The sequence below is a fragment of the Xiphophorus hellerii genome, chromosome 21, assembly GCF_003331165.1.
Source record: "Xiphophorus hellerii strain 12219 chromosome 21, Xiphophorus_hellerii-4.1, whole genome shotgun sequence".
Classification (NCBI taxonomy): Eukaryota; Metazoa; Chordata; class Actinopteri; order Cyprinodontiformes; family Poeciliidae; genus Xiphophorus; species Xiphophorus hellerii.
Window position 1 is genome coordinate 9944668 of NC_045692.1, and position 18956 is coordinate 9963623.

General features: G+C 38.6%; 1 long non-coding RNA gene across 1 annotated transcript; it reads right to left on the bottom strand.

Annotated features, from left to right (window-relative positions):
- Positions 1 to 1524: 1524 nt before the first annotated feature.
- Positions 1525 to 17765, bottom strand: LOC116712335 (uncharacterized). The gene is made up of 3 exons (XR_004337509.1): positions 17756 to 17765; positions 3171 to 3180; positions 1525 to 1646 (listed from the first exon to the last, which is right to left on the bottom strand). It is a non-coding gene; the product is annotated as an uncharacterized LOC116712335 (long non-coding RNA).
- Between the last annotated feature and the right edge of the window lie 1191 nt (positions 17766 to 18956).

Consider the following 18956-nt stretch of genomic DNA (forward strand, 5'->3'; position numbering starts at 1 on the left):
ATATGATTTCATAAGGTTTCTATTCTTTACATTGCAAAACTGTTTGACAAGACAGTAAAGACGCACACATATACAGTATTTGCACAAGAAATGTCACACAAGCCATTTGTCACGTTTATTTGTACAGCACATTTCAGCAACAATGCAGTCCAAAGTGCTTCACCCCATAAAAGCATTACACAATTATAAAACAAGCAGTAAACATTGCATTTTGAACCTCACCAAAAATCAAGAAGATATGTTGATCAGTGTTCCACTTACTAGTAATCAAAGGCTTCTCTAAACAGATGGGTTTTTAGCCTTCAATATTGTACATTGTTTAGTTGTCCAGACATTAATTGTCAAATGCAGTTTTTCTCAATCAAATCCACTTCGAACACAAATCACTTATTTAACCATAAATGGAGGAATGTTTAGATTGAAACACAATATGAAACATATGCCATTTGTAGAAGGTAAAGCAAAGAACACAACTGAAGAGAAATGGTAAGCAAAAAAAAAAGAAGAGCATGGTGCATATTAAATTTGTACATTTATAATACTTAAAATAAAAAAAATAATAATAATTTTACAGACATATTTAGGCCACATTAACTGCCTAGACAGCATTTTCCAATGTAAATGCACATTAGCATATATTATGACTTGGGTTATGCAAATAAGCTGCATTAATTAGGGATAAAAAGTAATCTCTCACACTCAAGGAAGTTTTTCTCCAGGCAAGCAGAGCACTTGGCTGTCAACTGGGAATTAACTAAACAAAACCTCTATGGAGAAGCACAACTTCTCCTCATCTGACTAATTCCCAGTGTTTTCTTAGTTAATGGTGTCATGATTAGTGCCTCACTGAGTGGTCTCAAAGCTCTGCAGCTGTGGACTCAGTCTTTGAGCAGCTTCAAACTCCAACTGAAACAGTAAATGTGATTGGACATTTCTGGGTTGACTAGATGGCATGCTGGATTAGTTGCCGTATTAATTATGCTCTTAGACAATCAACAGCTAAGACTAAGACTATGCTTTGATATTGAGCCTCGTTTCTACACGCTACAGCATAAGTACTGCTTGGATATGCGCTAAGCCAGAACCATGAGCGTTTTTAAATATAGTACGTCTTTTGCATACCAAACAGACAAACTTGTCAAATTAGTTGTTGGCTTATGTGACTTATCTCCTTTTTTTTTTCTTTCTCCAGGAAGAACTTCTCATCACACACAGTGAAGAGTAAGACACTTAAGCACACATCAACTTCAGTGGTGTCTTTGTTTGTAGGTTAGACTTGACACACATGGGCTTGAAACAGTGTCTTAACTGTTATCTGATGTCAGGAAGGTATCCTACTTAAAAATGTCATTTGGGGTGCCTAATGCTCAGGCTACTGTCCTCAGTATATTTGTTCCTACTTCCCTGTCCAGGACCATTCCTTCTCTCTTTACCCTTCTTGTCTAGCTATTAATGAATAAAGGCCGGTAGGCCAATAAACTTAAAAAACAAAGAAAAAAAAGAAAACATATTTTGGGGCAGGCTGCACAGTGGCACAGTTGGTAGAGCTGTTGCCTTGCAGCAAGAAGGTCCTGGGTTCGATTCCCGGCCCGGGGTCTTTCTGCATGGAGTTAGCATGTTCCCCCTGTGCATGCCTGGGTTCTCTCCTGACCCCACCAGGGACAAGGATGTAAGAAAATGGATGGATATTTTGGGGCAGTATAACAAAAACTTTGGGGCAATATAACAAAACTGGGTAACCAAAATGGAACAAATGATACAAAAGCCATTATTTTTCTTTGTAGGGCAGATAATCCACTGGTTTCATATTCTGACAACTCTCTTCAACTCTGGCAAAGGTGAGTGAATTCCTTTGGCTTTTTGCTTTGTTTTTGTGCATTGGCTGTGCTTCTACAGAGGAATCTGTGAAATGTCAGCTCATACCAAAATATCTTTTACTTATAATTCTTGGAATAAGATTGGAATGCATTTTAAAGACTTAAAATACTGTGCAGCCTTATTCTGGAACAGCTTCATGTTTTTGCAGGTACTGTGGAGATTTATTAAAACATATTAAGCTTGGAATACAGCATGGAACTGCATAAATGTCAGGCAGAAATGAATACTGGGAGAAAGACTTGCTGACATTAAATTGGCAATGATCACTTTGTTTGATCAGATACACCTGTACTTCTTCACATCAACTGCAAAGATATTCTGAATCCACACAAGTTGGTCATAGATGTCAAATCCATGGATTGGTAAATGTTATAAATAGTAGCCATTGTACAGAAGCACACTTTTTCCAATAGCCACTAAATGCTGGTAACAAGAAACGAAAGCTCAAAGTTAGACCTTTGGATATTAACTTTGCTCAGGCTCACGTTGGAGGGTTAAAAGGAATGTTATTGTAGTCTTATGTAATGTATTGTAATATTTTACTTATTCAAGTAATTGGAACACAAAACTAACCTATAGATTAGAGAAGGTTCATGTTTGGCAACAGACTTCCAATTATTTTTGCCTTCCTTGGCTTTTGTTGGGTGGTTTTATAGTTCTCACAATATAAGTATATTTTGGTTATACTCTGTTATTGGGTTTCACTTAAAGGCCCAAATCCTTAATTGTTGCTAAAATTATACAGTATTAATTATTACAGTCATGACATTAGTATTAGTATTTTGGGGCGACAGTGGCTCAATGATCACTGTCAGGATCTTTGAGCCACTGAGTTACAGGAGTTTGTCCTGTAACTGGTGAGTTGGTAGTTCAACACCTTCGATCCGTTAGTCTCAGTCGTTGTGTCCTTGGGCAAGACGCTTCAGCCGCCTTGTTTCCTAGTGGTAGTTAAAGGGTCTGGTGGTGCCAGGGCAGCTGAGGCTACAATGTAGTCGCTAAACACCATCAGCATGTGGGGGTGTACATAAATGTGTAAATGAATGTGCTTTGGAGTTCTAAGGACTAAAGTGATGTACAAGTACAGGCCATTTAAAATTTTATGTATGCTACTTGAAATAAATACATTTAGTAGTCTTAATGTAAACAAGCTTTTGGGGCATATTGCATGTTTTTGCTGTTTCGTTGACTAGATAGTAACATCTAGACATGTTACTAGATGTTACTATCTAGTAATGACTGAAGATGACTGAAAATCATCTGTTTCAGTCGGACTACCTATTCTGAAAGCTAACCCACAGTCAGCTACTTACCAAGCATTCTGCTAGTAGCTTTACAGCTTTAGTTTCCAAACAGCCTTTACAAAGTGATGCATAAAGCTCTTTTAGTTTCCATGTAGTGATTGTCCATGTGTTATAGTCTATAACTGGAAATATTTCAAATCATCATATTTCTTGCTGGCAGGTGAAGAAAACATGCAGTTTTCATTTCAGCCAGCTGACCAACAGTGTGGAGTAAAACCGGTGGGGTTAGAGTGCTTATGCTTATGTTCCATAGAGCTGACACTTCCCCTAGCATCTTATTAAAATGACTTCAAACAATATTCATTGTACGTGGGAAAATGTAAGCAGTTTTGAAACTTGTACTTTTTAAACCTTGATATACGTTTACTCTGTAAACAGGTCCGGTCACATGGTTGTAGTATTTTTGTTAGGCCTTCCATGCCTCACTGGGGAGTAAGAGGTTGTATGTTTGATTTCATGCAGTTGTTCTAAAGACACAGGGGGCTTGTGGTAGTTTGAGGAACCCACGAGTACACACAACACATACCCACCCCAACATGCACACACTTGTGTTTGGTAGGGCCCGATTGTTTCAGATGATGGATGTCACACTTTAACCCATGAACACAGTGCCCCTGCTGCCTTTAATTGCCCAATCAGAAGGCTGGAACATTTGTTATTGTAGGGCAGTTAGGGCTGGATGCCAAACTGTACACACACAAACACAGACATGCACATAAACAGCATCTACCTTTTCTCTAATCACCATTTGTCTGATTGGAAGGTGAGCTGTTCCTAAAAGAGTACGAGCTGTTCCTGCTTTCTTTATGCACAGCAGTGATGACAGGGCCGCGTTGCTGTCAGAGCACATTAAAACACAGTGACACCTGCAAGTGTGCGCTCTCTTCAGAACTGTCCACTTTAATCTCCACAACAACAGTGACAATTTAGCAATGAATTGTAACAGAGGGGCTGGCGTTCTGATGTGACTTCAAGACAAAACGCCACGTTTTTAGACAGATAAAAAAAAAAAGGATGAAAGCTCAGAGGAAAAATAAGTCTCATCAGATGTTGCTTGGTTTCATTTCTCATTTGTATCCTGCTGAGGACTGTGACTTCATTCTTGAGTTCACTGCCAAGATCTTTCCTTTAGGAGGTTAGTGAATTCAAGTAAATCTAGTTTATGCTGTCAAACTATGAACTCAAATCAAAGCTATGCTCATTGTTTTGCTACGGTTTCCTTGCTTGGTTTAAGATGTAGGTGATGAGGATGAACAAAAGGGGGCAGTATAATATCAGCAAAACAGAGGTAAGACATTGTGTTTCTACTTTTTTCATCTCTCGTTTTTAACCCGTCCACAGTTCTCCTTGCTGACTTGCTGTCAGCTTTTTTCTTTTTTTTTCCCCAACATCCAGCTCTTTTCTCATTGTTTTCAGATTTCAATGCCCACTTTTGCTTGCTCTAAAAAACACACACGCACACAACTGTGAAAAAACACAAAAAGAAACGTGCACAAAAGTGAATTAATCTCTAGCCTGATACACCAGCTCAATTATGAGCCACAATGCGTGTAATTAGAAAAGAATAAAATGCATTTCAGTTTGCATTAATGAATTTCATTGATTGGCTCTGTCTCTTTGTTCCTTGTTGTGATTAAGTTAACTTTGAGGCGAATAAACGCCACACTTGCAGCAGAGCTACACCAGTAGCAGAAATAGTCGCACCCATGTGTGTGGCATTGGCTCTGTGTGTTGTCTTTGGCTGAGTTTTGGTAGCGGCTGCAGAAAATAGAAATAGCCTTTAAAACAAACAGAACAGAGAGATGGAAGGGGAGGGACTCAGAAGAAACAAGTCATAAATCTTCTTATGGAATGACTGGAAAAGCAAGAGACGGTGTCATTAAAAAAGGAATGAGTGGACAGCGAAGCACACAAATGACCAAAGTATTGCCACTGTACATCATTGTATGTTTGAAAACATGGCTTAAAATGAGTGTAAAAAGTAAATTTAAATCTTTCATGTACGCTATGAACTGTAAGGTGCAGTGTATCCGTCAGGAACTCAAATGTTTGTATGTTGGCAGGAAGGCATGCTGACGCTTCACATGTTTTTTATGCCAATGGCCATCTGTAGATGGGTGGGTGCACTTAATGCCCACACCTCTTTTTTTATGTTTGGTGTGTATTTTATAGACAAGCCAGTGTGTATATGTCTGTATTCCAAACTTTCCTCTGTCTGTGTGTGTGTGTGGTGTGTGTGCACACATGGTGAAACAGAGGCTCTGTGTCAGCAGCGGTGTGCCCTCAGTGAGCCTGTCTCTAATTACAGTCTAGGGTTTCAGCGTTTCAGCCCGTCCATCTCCCTGTTTAAACCCAGCTAAGGCAGCCAGGCCCCACTGAGCCAAGGTAAACCATACAGCTAATTAGACAGACAAGCTTCCATCTCTGTACCAACGGGGGAGGTAGATAGGCAGTGGGAAGGGGTCTTGGATAGGGAGGAGTGTTACTGGAGAGCTGGAGACTTTGGTGGATGAACTTGAAAAGTGAGCGACTGAAAGAGCAGATGGCTCAAAGGGAAATGACAAAAAAGACATTAAAATGAGGAACATTTCAATTCATGTTTAAACTATTTACGTAGCTTAAACGCTGTCTGGTTGCAAAATGTGGCAATATCGATTAGTTTGGTCAAAAGAACACGAAATATATATTTTTAAAAAGTCTAATAAAATGCCTTACTAGGTCTCTTTCGTTTGCACTCGCATGCAATGCTCACAGAGATGGTGTGTGTGTGTGTGTGTGGGAGGGCTGCGGGGGGGGGTATTTTTGTGGCATTACAATATTAGTCTAAAGGTGTTTTGACACCCTCCAGCGCGTTTTTGAACCCAGGGGTAATTTGCATATTGTAAACAAATGTAAACGGGGGGGAGAAGGTCATTGGTCAACCTGGGGCAAGCTAATCTGCATAATTGGCTCCGGTGGTTCAAATTATAGCGTGCTGCTGCGTTGCTGTAAAAAAAAAAAAAAGTAGGGGAGGAGAAGGAAACGAGGGGGGCAATTATGGTCATATGCAGCCAATGAAAAAAATTGTCCTTTCTTTTTTTCCTGCAGCCTTTGCCTCTCCTTTCTGCCTTTTTCTGACCAATGAGATTGCTCCATGGTGCCCGACAGCAATCAGAAATTCATCTCGCTCCACGACAGCTAGACCCCACCCCCCCTCTTAGACCGAGATGGAGAGTGAAGGGAAGTGAGAGAGACAAGAAACAAATGAATGAGAGAAGAAGAGAAAGAAGTGTGTTTGAGTGTGTGACTGAAGGAAAGAGTGAAACAGAGGGAGCCAAAGTGGTAGATGGGATCTAGACTTGCCAGTCTAGGCGGTACAAAATGTAAGGGGGAAGGCACAGGGAGGGGTGAGGATGGGAGAGGAAAGGGTGAGAGGCAGACTTTGGCTCTGTCGAAGGAGCTAAAATGAGAAGAGGACAGAAGGAGCAGAGAAATGGAGAGGAAAATAAGATGCTACTGCAGTGTGAGATAGGGTGACAGATCTGTTCTCCTCAGTACCAAACACCATTTTCTCCTGCCTGTCCTGTCCCAAGTGAGGGGGGCGCAAGTGGGGTAGAAAAAAAGCCACATTTGCAGATTCTACCTTATCACCGAAATACTAGAAATCATCTGTCCACATGTGTGCAGAGAGAGAGAGAGAGGGGTTGGATAAGGGCACAGTAAATAAATCATGGGGGGCTCATTGAAAAAAGGTCACCGGCTGGACCCTGCCTGCACACACAAACGTACACGCCAGCGTGTGCTCACGGCCGTGCACGTTGACAGGCCCCTGCCCCTCATTTCGGGGTGCTCTGGGTGATTCTCCCAGCGTAATGGCTTCTACCCCATTCCCAGTCTCCTGTCTGAAAGAAATCACACACAGTCCCTTCAACAGTAGCTCACACACTGACATACACACACCTGGCCAGTCTGGCATTGGGGAAAGGGAACGGATGGAAACAGTCGGGTAAATACCTTCTTTTGTTATTATTTGGCGTTCATATCCACCAGCATGCCGCTGTAGTGTGAGGGGCTATTTTTTTTTCTTCCTTCTGTTGCTGTAGTTGTTGTTGTTTATTTCAGGCATTGTCAACAATTGTGTATATTTTCACCTTTAACTCTGTTTTTCGGCTATATTCTGACAATAAACTGTCTCTATTTGTGTGTTGGAAGAGGCCACCGTGTTCAGAACGGCCATCTTGGGTAAGGGTCTCGATTCAGACCCTAGTTAAAATGCAAATAATTTTTTATTTTAATTTTTTTTGGGATTGCACAGGGAAATGAGTCGAATAGTCGCTTTGGCATTGCTGCAGAGTTTATCTGGACTTTTTCAGTTATTATCATATGATGAGGTTCAGTGCAGAAGAAAGTCGACACCTTGAGTGATTTAAAATGGCCGCAGTTGCTTATTCAAAACTGTGTTTTTCATTTAGCATCCTGTGGCTGTAGTTTACAGAGTTCATGTTCACCTTCAGGAGGGGCTACTCTTGAAAATATATTTGATCACATTTTATACATGAGTTACAAATGGGCACATATGGAACAGATTAAACATGTTGAGTCAATTGAGGCCCATTATGATTGAGACCTGAGGTAACTTTGCCACTACATGGATAACATAAAATTATAGATAATAGTAAATGTAAAATATATAATTAGTTTAATGGATTGTTTTGTTTTTTTGTGTGTGTGTGTGCGTGTGTTTGCATGTGTGACTGGATGGAGTAACAAGTGAGTGACAGAGCTACAGACAGAAAAGAAATGCATGGAAGCAGTGAGAGAGATGCATATGTCTGTCTGGATTTCTATCTCTGTGGTGGGTGGTGAGTGGGAAGGTCTATCAATCATTCCCAATCATTTATATTCAGCAGTTCATATCACTTCACCATGATTGGGAGTGGGAGAGACTTGGCTCATTTACATATGGAAGAGTAAGTGTTAAAAGCTGTCAGAGCAAACAAAATATATAGCTGCATTGATGTACACATTTTTTTTTTGTACCAGCTGGGAATGTGTGTTTGTTTGTGGAATTTCACTGTGTGCTGAAGAATGCAGACCTGTTGTGTGAAGGAAAAGGCCTTTTTATGACAACTTTTGCAAAGCTTTTGTTGCCTTTGTAAAAAATGTTTTCTTTACGCCTGTTTGGGTTTTTTTTGTTTTTTTTTTGCCACACTCACTGCGTACTCTATACGTTTTACTAAATTAAGTGTAAATTTACATGCTTTCTCCCTCTGAACTTTTTAAATTGTGTGTTATTGTTAGGAATAAAATAAAACACACATCATTTCACACTATAAATAAAATATATTCAAGTGTTTTTTTTTTGATAATATGGAGTAAACAATTTTATTAACAATAGGAAAGATATGGATTCTATAAATCTTTTTCAAAAATTTTGGTTCGCTCCTTTTAAAAAACACATTATCAGTGCAATTGGGATAACAAAAAAAACTAACAAATATTTTACTTTTACTATAGTGGTTTTGAAAAAGAAAAGAAAAGATGCATTGAGAAATGAAAGAAATTGAATATGCAAGAAAAACTAAAGTGTCCTTTCATCCGCAACAACCTTGCGCATACTTTCACATCTTCGTGCTTTTAACACACATTAAAAAAGGTTATTTTTGTAAATTGCCGCACCAGACATGAACAATATAATATTTGTGGATAAATATAATTAAATTTAATTATTTGCTTTTATCTTCTATAATTATTCACCTGGATGATTAGATGGCAGTTATAAAATTCACAAGAAAATATAAACGTTTATATCCATAGATGTTTTGATTCATTTTTTTTTTCTCCAGTTTTAAAATTTTGTTCAATCTGTTTTTAAACTATGTATTAAAAGCTATGTATTAAATTCTTTAATAATGCTTAGTCCATTTAATTAATCTGCTTCACACTGTATTTACAGTAACTAATAGATTAGACACTAATGTTGTCTGTTTAATTGAAAATCTTTTAATTTTCTAAAAATAAAACTGGGGTGTTAATTTACCTAAATTTAGATCCATGCAAACTACATGCAAATAACATTCAGTTTGTTTGAATGGATTTTCTACAGAATGTTTGATTAAAAAGTGTATAAAATGAAATGTGGTCGTGCTGTACTTTCCTTCTGCCTTCATTTCTTCGTCCTTCACTCGGTCCTCTGTTTTCTGCCCATTTCACTCTGACTCCCTCTCTCTGTGTGTGTGACCTTGTGTTCTCTCTGAGCTGGTGTGTGGAAATTGGGCACACCTAACTACAGGAGCTTAAGTATAATCATGTATTTAGCTGCAGAAATGTACTGACACACTGTTCCTCCCTGGAAAAAGAGAAAATCCCAACGTTAATTGAGGGATATTACTGTTCAGATCAATTTCCATGTTTCCAACGGTGATATTCATTCCCCCAAACCTGAACAAATATTTATGTCTGGGTGCAAAGAGAATAAATGAGAAAAAGAATCAATATGAAACTATTCTATTATTTCCGACAGATTTCAAACTACCTGCAATTGTGCAATTACAAACACATTTAATGTCATTTCAGTAAGTGTAATATCTTTTGTTGCTGGTTTATCATCTTTCCTATTTCTGTAACATGGAATAAAAAAATTCTCATGCTACATTTTTATTAGTGTGAAAATTTAAGTAATCCAAAACATTTAAAAAAATCAACAAAAGAATTGATTTTTACAATTGCGAAAAAATGCTTTTGTGGTCATTGACACACATTACCCAGATTTATCAAAGTGGCAATACTGCCAATAGGGGCCAGTGTGTAACCAAGTATAGGGCCTTACTGAGACCGGTGTTCACTGGTGGAGAAGAAAGCCTGGCTTGAGGGAGCTTGCGGGGAGGAAGAGACGGGGGCTTATTGTTGGAGGGGTTATTGTGAAATGGGAAACAGCAAACAAGGCAGTCTTTAACTCCGGTTATAGAATATCTTAAAGTGATGTCTGAGATGTGTCGTGTGGATTATTTGCCTTATCATAAAGTGCCTTTATGACACAGTCATAAATATGCATCAGTACAAGTGTTTCCATAATTTAGCCCGCCGCCCCAAATTCCCTTGTTTTTGTGCTAACGGCAAGAAAAAAAACCCCAAAAAAACTGCCTAATGCAACCCCACTAGTTGATGTTTAGGAAACATTTCCCTATCTCCTCGTGGGTTACTGCTCTTTCTCCTCCTGTCTCTTTTCTTCTCTGCTAAATCTGCTTATTGTATTAAATTGTGGGATGATTTAAAAATGTTTTGAAGTCACAAAGCAATTAGAAAATTCCACGAATCAGTGTAGCTGTACGTATAACTGTAGAGCAGCGAGCACATTGCTTGCCCTTCTCCTCCTCCTCTTCCCCTCCCCGCCTGCCTCATCTTCATCATCAAAATCCTGTTTCTAATTTCTGTGGATTTCCTGCCACGAGCAGCCATGCTGCTGACCCCCTTCACTTGAACATATAATGTTCTTAATATCCAGATTAAAATTTTTTCTTTAATCTCTTTTCTACAACATGTTAAATTATTTCTGCAATCAGCCACAAAAGTCAACCCCGCCCACACCCTTTCTCCTCATCTGTGGCCCTGGCCTCCCCAAACATAACTTCATATGCAGATGCTCTGAATGCAGCCACCACCCACCTCGGCGCTCGCCACCGCACACTATGCTCACCCCAACCCCCCCACCCCTGCACTGGTCTCTCTGCAATTAGAAAGTGAAAGACTGCAATAAAGGTGGCGCTGTATAGGAGGGCAGTTAATGAAAGAAAGGATTATGGGTAAAGGCAGCATCAAGGGGAGATTAGGAAAGGCTCGCTGAGACAAAAGATCCTCCCGACAAGGGCCGCTTTGGGTTCATACGGAGCAAAACATTTTCTTAAACACAAAGCACAATCAGACACATGACAATATGTGCATCTCATAAAAGCACATATTGGCATGTTCTCAAATGCATGCCCTAAAACGTTCTCTATTACATTACTGCAAAGCAAAACAATCAAATGTTTGTTTTTTTCTTCTTTGTGTTTCTATATCTGCAGAGGTAAAACTATTCATTTATGAACTACCAGGAAAACCTGAAGTCTTAGTGACAGTAGATTTACATTGATTATTTAATCACTCAGATCTTTCTGTCAGATGCTATACAACAAACTGCAGGCGCATGTTGTACAGCATTGGATTGTTTACTTCATATTTATCACTAAGAGCTATTGCTGTGGTAGAGAACTGTAAATTATCGTGACTTTTTCTTAAGCATGGTGTTCCACAGGGTTTTTTTTTTTTTTTTTTTGTTGAGCCTCCCATTTTTATGGTCTCATGTTGTCATCCTCCCATCATCTTTTAAATTTGTTCAAAGATATTTCATATCACTGCTATGCAGATGATATTCAGCCTTTTTACACTTTTAAAACTCTTGTGTGTTTAGAAAGTTTTAGTCCTACTGTATGCTTTGAAATGCTGTGTGACAGTTTTCACCAATTGAGCAAGAAAAAAACAAAAACATTCTTGTGCTCTGGAAGGCTTGGTTCACCAGAAAAACAAAAAAAACAAAACAAAACAAGATTGGTTGCCTTTCTGTACACAACAGAATCCACCAATAAAAATCTGGGTCTAACTTTTATGAAAGTTTAGCATTTGAAACACTTTAATGGAGATTCTTGAATAGATTACAATAAGTTTATCTTTACTTCTCTCAATAAATCTAATTCACCTGCATCTTATCTAAAATGCTTTTGCTAATCCAAAGTTGCACATTTATTATTTGTCCTTGTTACAGAATGCAGCTTAATGTTCTGGTTGGATTTTTTTAAGGTTTGGCACTGGTGCCACACTATCATATTTTTGGTTTTCTGTGTCCTTGTCAGCAATAGGACCTTGAGATTTACTGATCAGAACTGATCTGTCATTAGAGCGAGGCTGAATAGTCAAGGCTACTAAACATTTACAGTTCTTTATCCCAAGTGGGAATCTGGTTCCTCTACATTCTTTGGACCCAATGGAATCATGGGACAGATGACCAATTTATACTGGCATTTTGATAGCATTATACCTCAACCTAAGAAATCTAAACAATCTAATATATTTACTAGTTTTGTCAAACAATTAAAAAAAAAATCATCAGATTAACTCCCTCTCTATTAATTTCCTATGGAATTTGAGGTGACAGTCTCTTGCTCTCCTCTAGCCAAGCCACCAGCGAAATTTGTGCATTCAAAATTTGAGCTCCTACATGTAGACGTGCACAGATGGGCTAACAATGTAACACAAGAAAGCTTAAAAATGTTTAATTTTTGTTGCTGTCACTATTGTCTCTATTGCGTTCTGTGCGTTGGGTACAAAATTTCATTTTGACACTCCCAGTGTGTAGAGGCCATAATACGTGAACTGGACAACCCTTTGTGGGAGAGAGGCTTTAAGGTTAAAATGGGTTGTTCAATTAATCTGCATTCTATAATATTAACATGTAAAACCTTTTAGATTTGTGTTAACGTTGACACCCTAGTTTTTTTTATTTTATTTATTTCTTTTACTATTGTTGTGAAGCAGATCATGATTTGTCTTGAAATGCACCATATGACTATTTAATTGCTTATATCTTACCTTAACCCTAACATACATAATACAGATCTTGTTACCAGTATTTTTGTAACCTTTTTTGATTCATCAAAGTGTCTGGTGGAATTAGAAGGTTGGCGATGCTAAACAAGTGCTTAGCATCGCAACGTTGTTGAAAAAAAATTGTGCAGGGCCACTAGGGGGCTCCACTCACAACTAGATGACAGGAAGTTTTGATTTTAAAAAAATGTAGAAATGTAAACGAGGTGATCTCCAACACTATAAAATCTTTTCCCACTGTAGAAATGGAAAAGTTAAATTGGAAAGATAGTCAAAACGTCAGCTGTTTTACTTCCAAAGTATCTAGTTAATAACTAGATACTACATTACAATAGATGACAAATTATAACGTGGTGTGCAGACTGTGCTGTCCAGAATGAACTCCTTGCCTGTCCACAAGCTTTACCCACCATGAGACAGGCATATGGTCTATTTAAGTAGAGTGATAAGCACTTCGGCCTCAATACTGAACAGGGAGCAAATTGAAAGTGAAGATTGCCTTCCCATAGACTTTATCTTTTCCCACTAAAACAGGGAGCGGGCTGCTACGACTACACCTATTGATTTTGCAATTTCAGCAAATTAAGAAGGAGACAGCCAAGCCTATTAGAGATCAGTCTGTGGCTAGGCCTAGCAGGGCCCGTGGTGGTCTGTGATGGTGATGAGGAAAGATGGAGACAAAGAATGTGTGTCCAATTTGGACTGCTGTCTAATTGCGTTTTATCCCGTTTAGCATGATGTATACGAGTAAGCATGTGCCAGTCGCATTTTGATTTCACGGTATATGATATGATATGTCATCAGCTGCTGGCACAGCAGGCGAGCTGAAGCATATAACAGTAATGTGTAAATATAACACAAGGCAATCAGAATGAATGAATTACCCACACATGTGGCCAGCCTCAGAAATTCAGTAATAAAAGAAGCTAGAGGCCAATCTGTACCAATCTAATATCTCCAGTAATAACCACTGCAATAAAAAGAGTAATGACATGAAAAGAAATTTCTATAAGGCTGTGAGGAAAAAGGTGCAATTCAGTTACACGCAGTACATGAAATAATGCAAGTTCCCATGAATCGGCTATGTTTGTTCATGTCTATACGAATCCCATGATGCCTTTTTGTGTTTTTAGCCATTCTCTTTTTTTCTGCTTGATTAGCCTTAAATGCATGAAGAGAAAGCACAAGGTTTGTTCATCTTCAGAGAGGTCAACAGATTATTCCCGCCACCCCCCCTGAAGGAAGCAGCCTTCCAAGTGCACTAATCCGTGATATACATTTATAGGCAGGAGGTGAAGTTTTCTCAATTTTCAATCTGATTATGTTATAAGCCTATATGACTTCCATATTGGAGTTTTAATATGGAAAATTCAATAGGAGCAGTGATGGATGATTTCTCTGGCAAAAGGTGCACATTTTTCATAATGATAGGTTTTTGGGTCCTCTAAGAATGATGAAATATGAGGGTTTTTTTTATTGATCATTAGTCTTGGGACTGCACCTGCTTCGCCAATTTGTTTCCAATCAGAATTGGCATTAAGATTCATATTTCAGATCAGCAGCAGTGAAATTTTCTCATTATTCATTTGATAACATGCAAGAATTACAAGGAAAAAGAGCAATACAAGATGCCCAATTTGTTCATTTTCCTCCAGTGTGACTTATTTATTTATTTTTTTTACTTTTTGTAAAGGTAAAATTAAATTGTAGTTTTTGCAGCTGCCCTAAGACATTAGATGCATGTGGAAAGTAGGAAATAAAAACTGAAATTGGTTTACTGTTCAGAAAAAGCTACCACTTGACAAATATTTTTCTTTTTTGTGCCATCTTCAGTTTCTCAAAAGTGTTATAACCCTTGAAATTTTTCATATTTTCTCACACAATCACACACATTTTTATTTGGATTTTATAGACCGAAGAAAAGTAGCATATAATTGTAATGCAAGCTGAAAAGGAAGCTTCCTGGTTATCCACCTAATCCAATAGGCCTTAACACCATGACTATGACGTGTGGTAGTGGCAGCATCATCCTGCAAGAGTGTTTCTTTTTGCAGGGAGAAAGAAGCAGGACTTTAGGAAGATGGATGGAGTTAAATACAGGCAAATTCTGCAAATTTACTAGAGACTGCAGAAAATACATATAAGACTGGGGTGAAATTTAGCATTTTAGCAGGGCAACTGCATTCAATATACAGCCATAGATAGGTTGGAATGCAATAATTTAGATCAAAGCAGATTGAGAATTTGTTGCAGGGCTTGAAAATTGATATTCAGACACTCTCCATCCTACCGAGCTGGAGCTATTTTCAAAGTAGCATGGGTTGGAATAGCAGTCTCCAGATGTGCTAAACTGGTAGAGCCCCCACCAAAAATTGTAGAACACTCACTATGATGGTTGACATTTTTTCAATTTTTCTTTTCTTTTTCCTTTCTATCTCCAATTGATTATATACTTTACGTGGTCTTTCACGTACAATCCCGGTAAAACACATTCAAGCTTGTGATTATATTATAACAAAATATGCAAAAGGTCATGGGGTGTGGGGTATTGTTGCATGGCACTAGATGTACTTTTTTAAATGATGTATTTCTTGAGCATTAAAGTCTCTAATGTGGAAAAACAACTTTGCGAGAATAAGCGGGAGACGTGAAGAGTATATGTGAATGGAAGAGTTGATAAGTCAACATGGGGATTCTCAAGCTTATTCATTGATTGCCTCTTGGAGGGGATGGCTGCTAATTGTTAGGTGATTAACATGGCAATCTGTAATTATGTTCGCCCAAGGACTCGATTAGTGTTTCTGCATGTCTTATGGGCGCTGAGGGGCTGTATCTCTGTGTGTCTAAGCCTATCTGTTGGCTCGAGGACAGATGGCACATTGTCAAAAGCTGACATGTTTTGTTTTCCCTGATGTGTGCCTATGTATGCGTGTGTGTGCGCGTGCGTGTGTGTTTGGAGAGAGCAAAGCATACAGAGAGACGAGAAGAGAGGAGACAAGCTGCGCCCAGGGACGTGTCCTTTTGTTTCAGCATCGTTAATTAAGTGCTAATTGAGTGTAATTATTTACATCATCACACACAGCAAATGGAGATGTCAAGTGGCAGAGGCACAAAGGCAGTTGGTGGGAGGCTGGCAGTTGAGAACCTCCAATCTGTTGATGCTTTCGCGGTTGCGTCCCACTGGCAGCTGAATGGGGAACAATTAGCAAGAAGCTATAAACATACATTCAACAAACCTGCACACACATGTATGTTTTTTCACCTCTGCTGACGCTAATCTTTGATTTTTGCAACAAAAAATAAGAAAAACAAAATTCTCAAACAGAAGACGAACTGAACGGTTAGCGTTTCAAATGCAAACTTCAGAAACAAAGGGAGAGTAGAGGGCATGATGAAGAGGAAAACCAAGTGGGATGGAGAGTGACGTTGATCAGTCAGGAGGAGAATGAGATAAGGCAGTATCTAGTGTGTTAACACCTACAGCTAATCAAGATGACAGAGTTTAGACTTGCCCTAGAAACAAAACATACATGCAGAAACTGGAAAACACACAAGTCAGTGTTATTACACACTTACACATGAATGCAATGCAGTGCATCTCTTACTGACTCTCTAAAATAAATGTTAGAATATTTATAGAGCAAGTTATAATCTCAAACCACCTCACACCTCCTGAATCTTCTCTATCTTCATTATATGACTAGTAAGCTCTGTCAGAAATTTGGCAGTAGCTGGACTTCCCTCCTCTGGTTGTTTTCTGTGACAAATGAACAGCAATAAATCTTAATCATTTGCCACACCTGTCTGCACATGAACATTTTAAAGGCCGAAAAAGCCAGAGCCTCTATCGGTTTGATGATTGTGTGAAGCATGAAGAACATGGAAAGTTGAGTAGCCTCGAGTCTGGTAACAAAGACAAAGTGTGCCTTAAGACAGGAGAATGAATGTCACTTAAGTATGAGTTAACGAAAGGTCACTTAACAACAAGCCAAACCAAAACAGAATCACAGGCTTTTTAACAAACATGCACCAGGCAGTGTTTCAGAAACGTTGTTTATTTTCAAGAGGTGTAGTCAAATACTTGCGACATACTGCTGTTTTAAGAGTATAGATGTATTAAGAGGGAGACAGAAAATATCAATGTTGCAAATCAATAAACCTGAAAAGTAGATCTAATGTGGTAGCATCATTGAAAATTTTAACCATTGCAACATTTTTATGCTCTCAGCAGATGCAGTCTCTTTCACAAAATAGTATTTTTTTTGGCTGCATTCGCTTGTAACATTCAATGGTGACTATTATGTAACATTTGCATCAGTTCCATGTAAATTTGAAGCATTAGGTATGTAAAACGAAATGCTTTGCTTAAACGTATAACAGTCTGGGCCCGATGCTGCAGCGTGGTGTTTGCTGACATCCTTGTGATGAAGACTGAATAGTGAGCAGCGAGAACAAATAGGCACCTACTCCATATTCAGTTTGTGTGCATGCGTGTATGAGCCCGCATGTGCACGCCAGCACTTCAGTGTGTGCGCGTGTGCTTGAGTACGTAAGAGCTTAAGTGTGTGTTTATGGGGGTGTGAGTGTGTAGAGGGGGGTTAAGCAGTGGGGTATTCTCGCCTCTGGTCAGAGGTGGAATTAATTTTAGCTGGCAGTCCCACGCTGCGGTCATTTGGTTTAAAGGGAGGTGTTATTATCCTGATTTGCCCATAACGGCTGGGGATTGGATACCCGACTGGCAGCTAGACACTCTCCTTTTAAAGACAAAGGGGCTGGAGACAGTGTGTTCTTTTATGACTGCAGGATGAATAACAGTGGAAAACCAGCTAGACAAATCAGGAAAATCTGCTCCCCTCCTGCCCCAAAAAATCCCCCCCACAAAAAACAAAACAAAAAAACTAGTATACTTCATTTCATGTCCATTTATTTCATAATTCAAAAGGATGTCTTTACAGAACAAAGCATGACATTGTGATTGGAAACATTGCTAAGACTGCTGTTTTGCAGAAATACATTTTCTGAGTAATCAGACGAGTAATACATTGCAGTGGACATTGCTGGGTTCAGTTTAGGATTTAACATATAACTGCAATCAGCTTCTGAACAATATGTAATTAAACACATTCATGTTGACCAGCAAGTGTTAAAGAAAATGCAGTTTTCTTAGAAGATTACCGAAGCCCAGTGAGTGCACATGCATGTAAATAAATGGATGCAGCATTACTCTATCAGCGATGGCGGTTATAAAGTAATTTTATTGTATATTTTTCAGAACAACCCTAAGCCCCTATTTCATTAAATCAAAGATCTATCTTTTGACAGAAATACCCAAATGACCACATTCCCTGTTTTTAAATACCAGCCATCTGCCAAGGAAGGCCTTTTCAGCGGCCCAATCATATGCATAACCAAAAGATTATTATTTTCCCCTATGAAAGTTGAAATGACTGAATAATTATAATGTAGTGGATTAGAATGAGAGGAAAAAACATGCCTTGATGTCAGAGAAGATTGCTGAGTAGTCACTATAATCGCTGCTTAGGTTTTTAATCAGAGTGAAATATGGGCCATAAATTATTGCCTTTCATGCAAACTTGTGTTTATGCACCGCTGCATCACAAATCTAATTTTTCAGCATTTTTAAGAGGCTTAAAAGATAGTTATTTTTATTCAGGAACTCTGAATTAAAAATCGTTCGGCTATACTTTCACTCGTGGGGATTATGTTCCATACTGTAAGGTTTTTCCCTGAATTACACTTGGAAACTTGAAATAACCTGTGCTGGCTTCGGCACAAGAGCTTTTGTTTCCTACATGCCAGCTAACAGAGATACAAAAATAAATGACGTAAACCTGTAACTTGCACCCCACTTTGTGTAATATTCCCCAAACCCTTGCCTTGCTACACAGATCAGTGTTGTGTAATTCAGAAATCTTCACCTAGAAGTATGTGCTGTTTTAATCTTATTTCTGATGTAGGTTACTGCAGAAAGCTGTTCTGTGAAAAGAATTCAAACATTTATTTACAGCATCTTTCAGCCAGAATGTGAAAGACGGTTTTAATATTACAAAAACATCTTAGAATCCGGCTTCTAAGATAAGATCCTGTGAGCCTTGAACAGAAAAACACCACACATAAGTACAATCGGTTTATCTATGA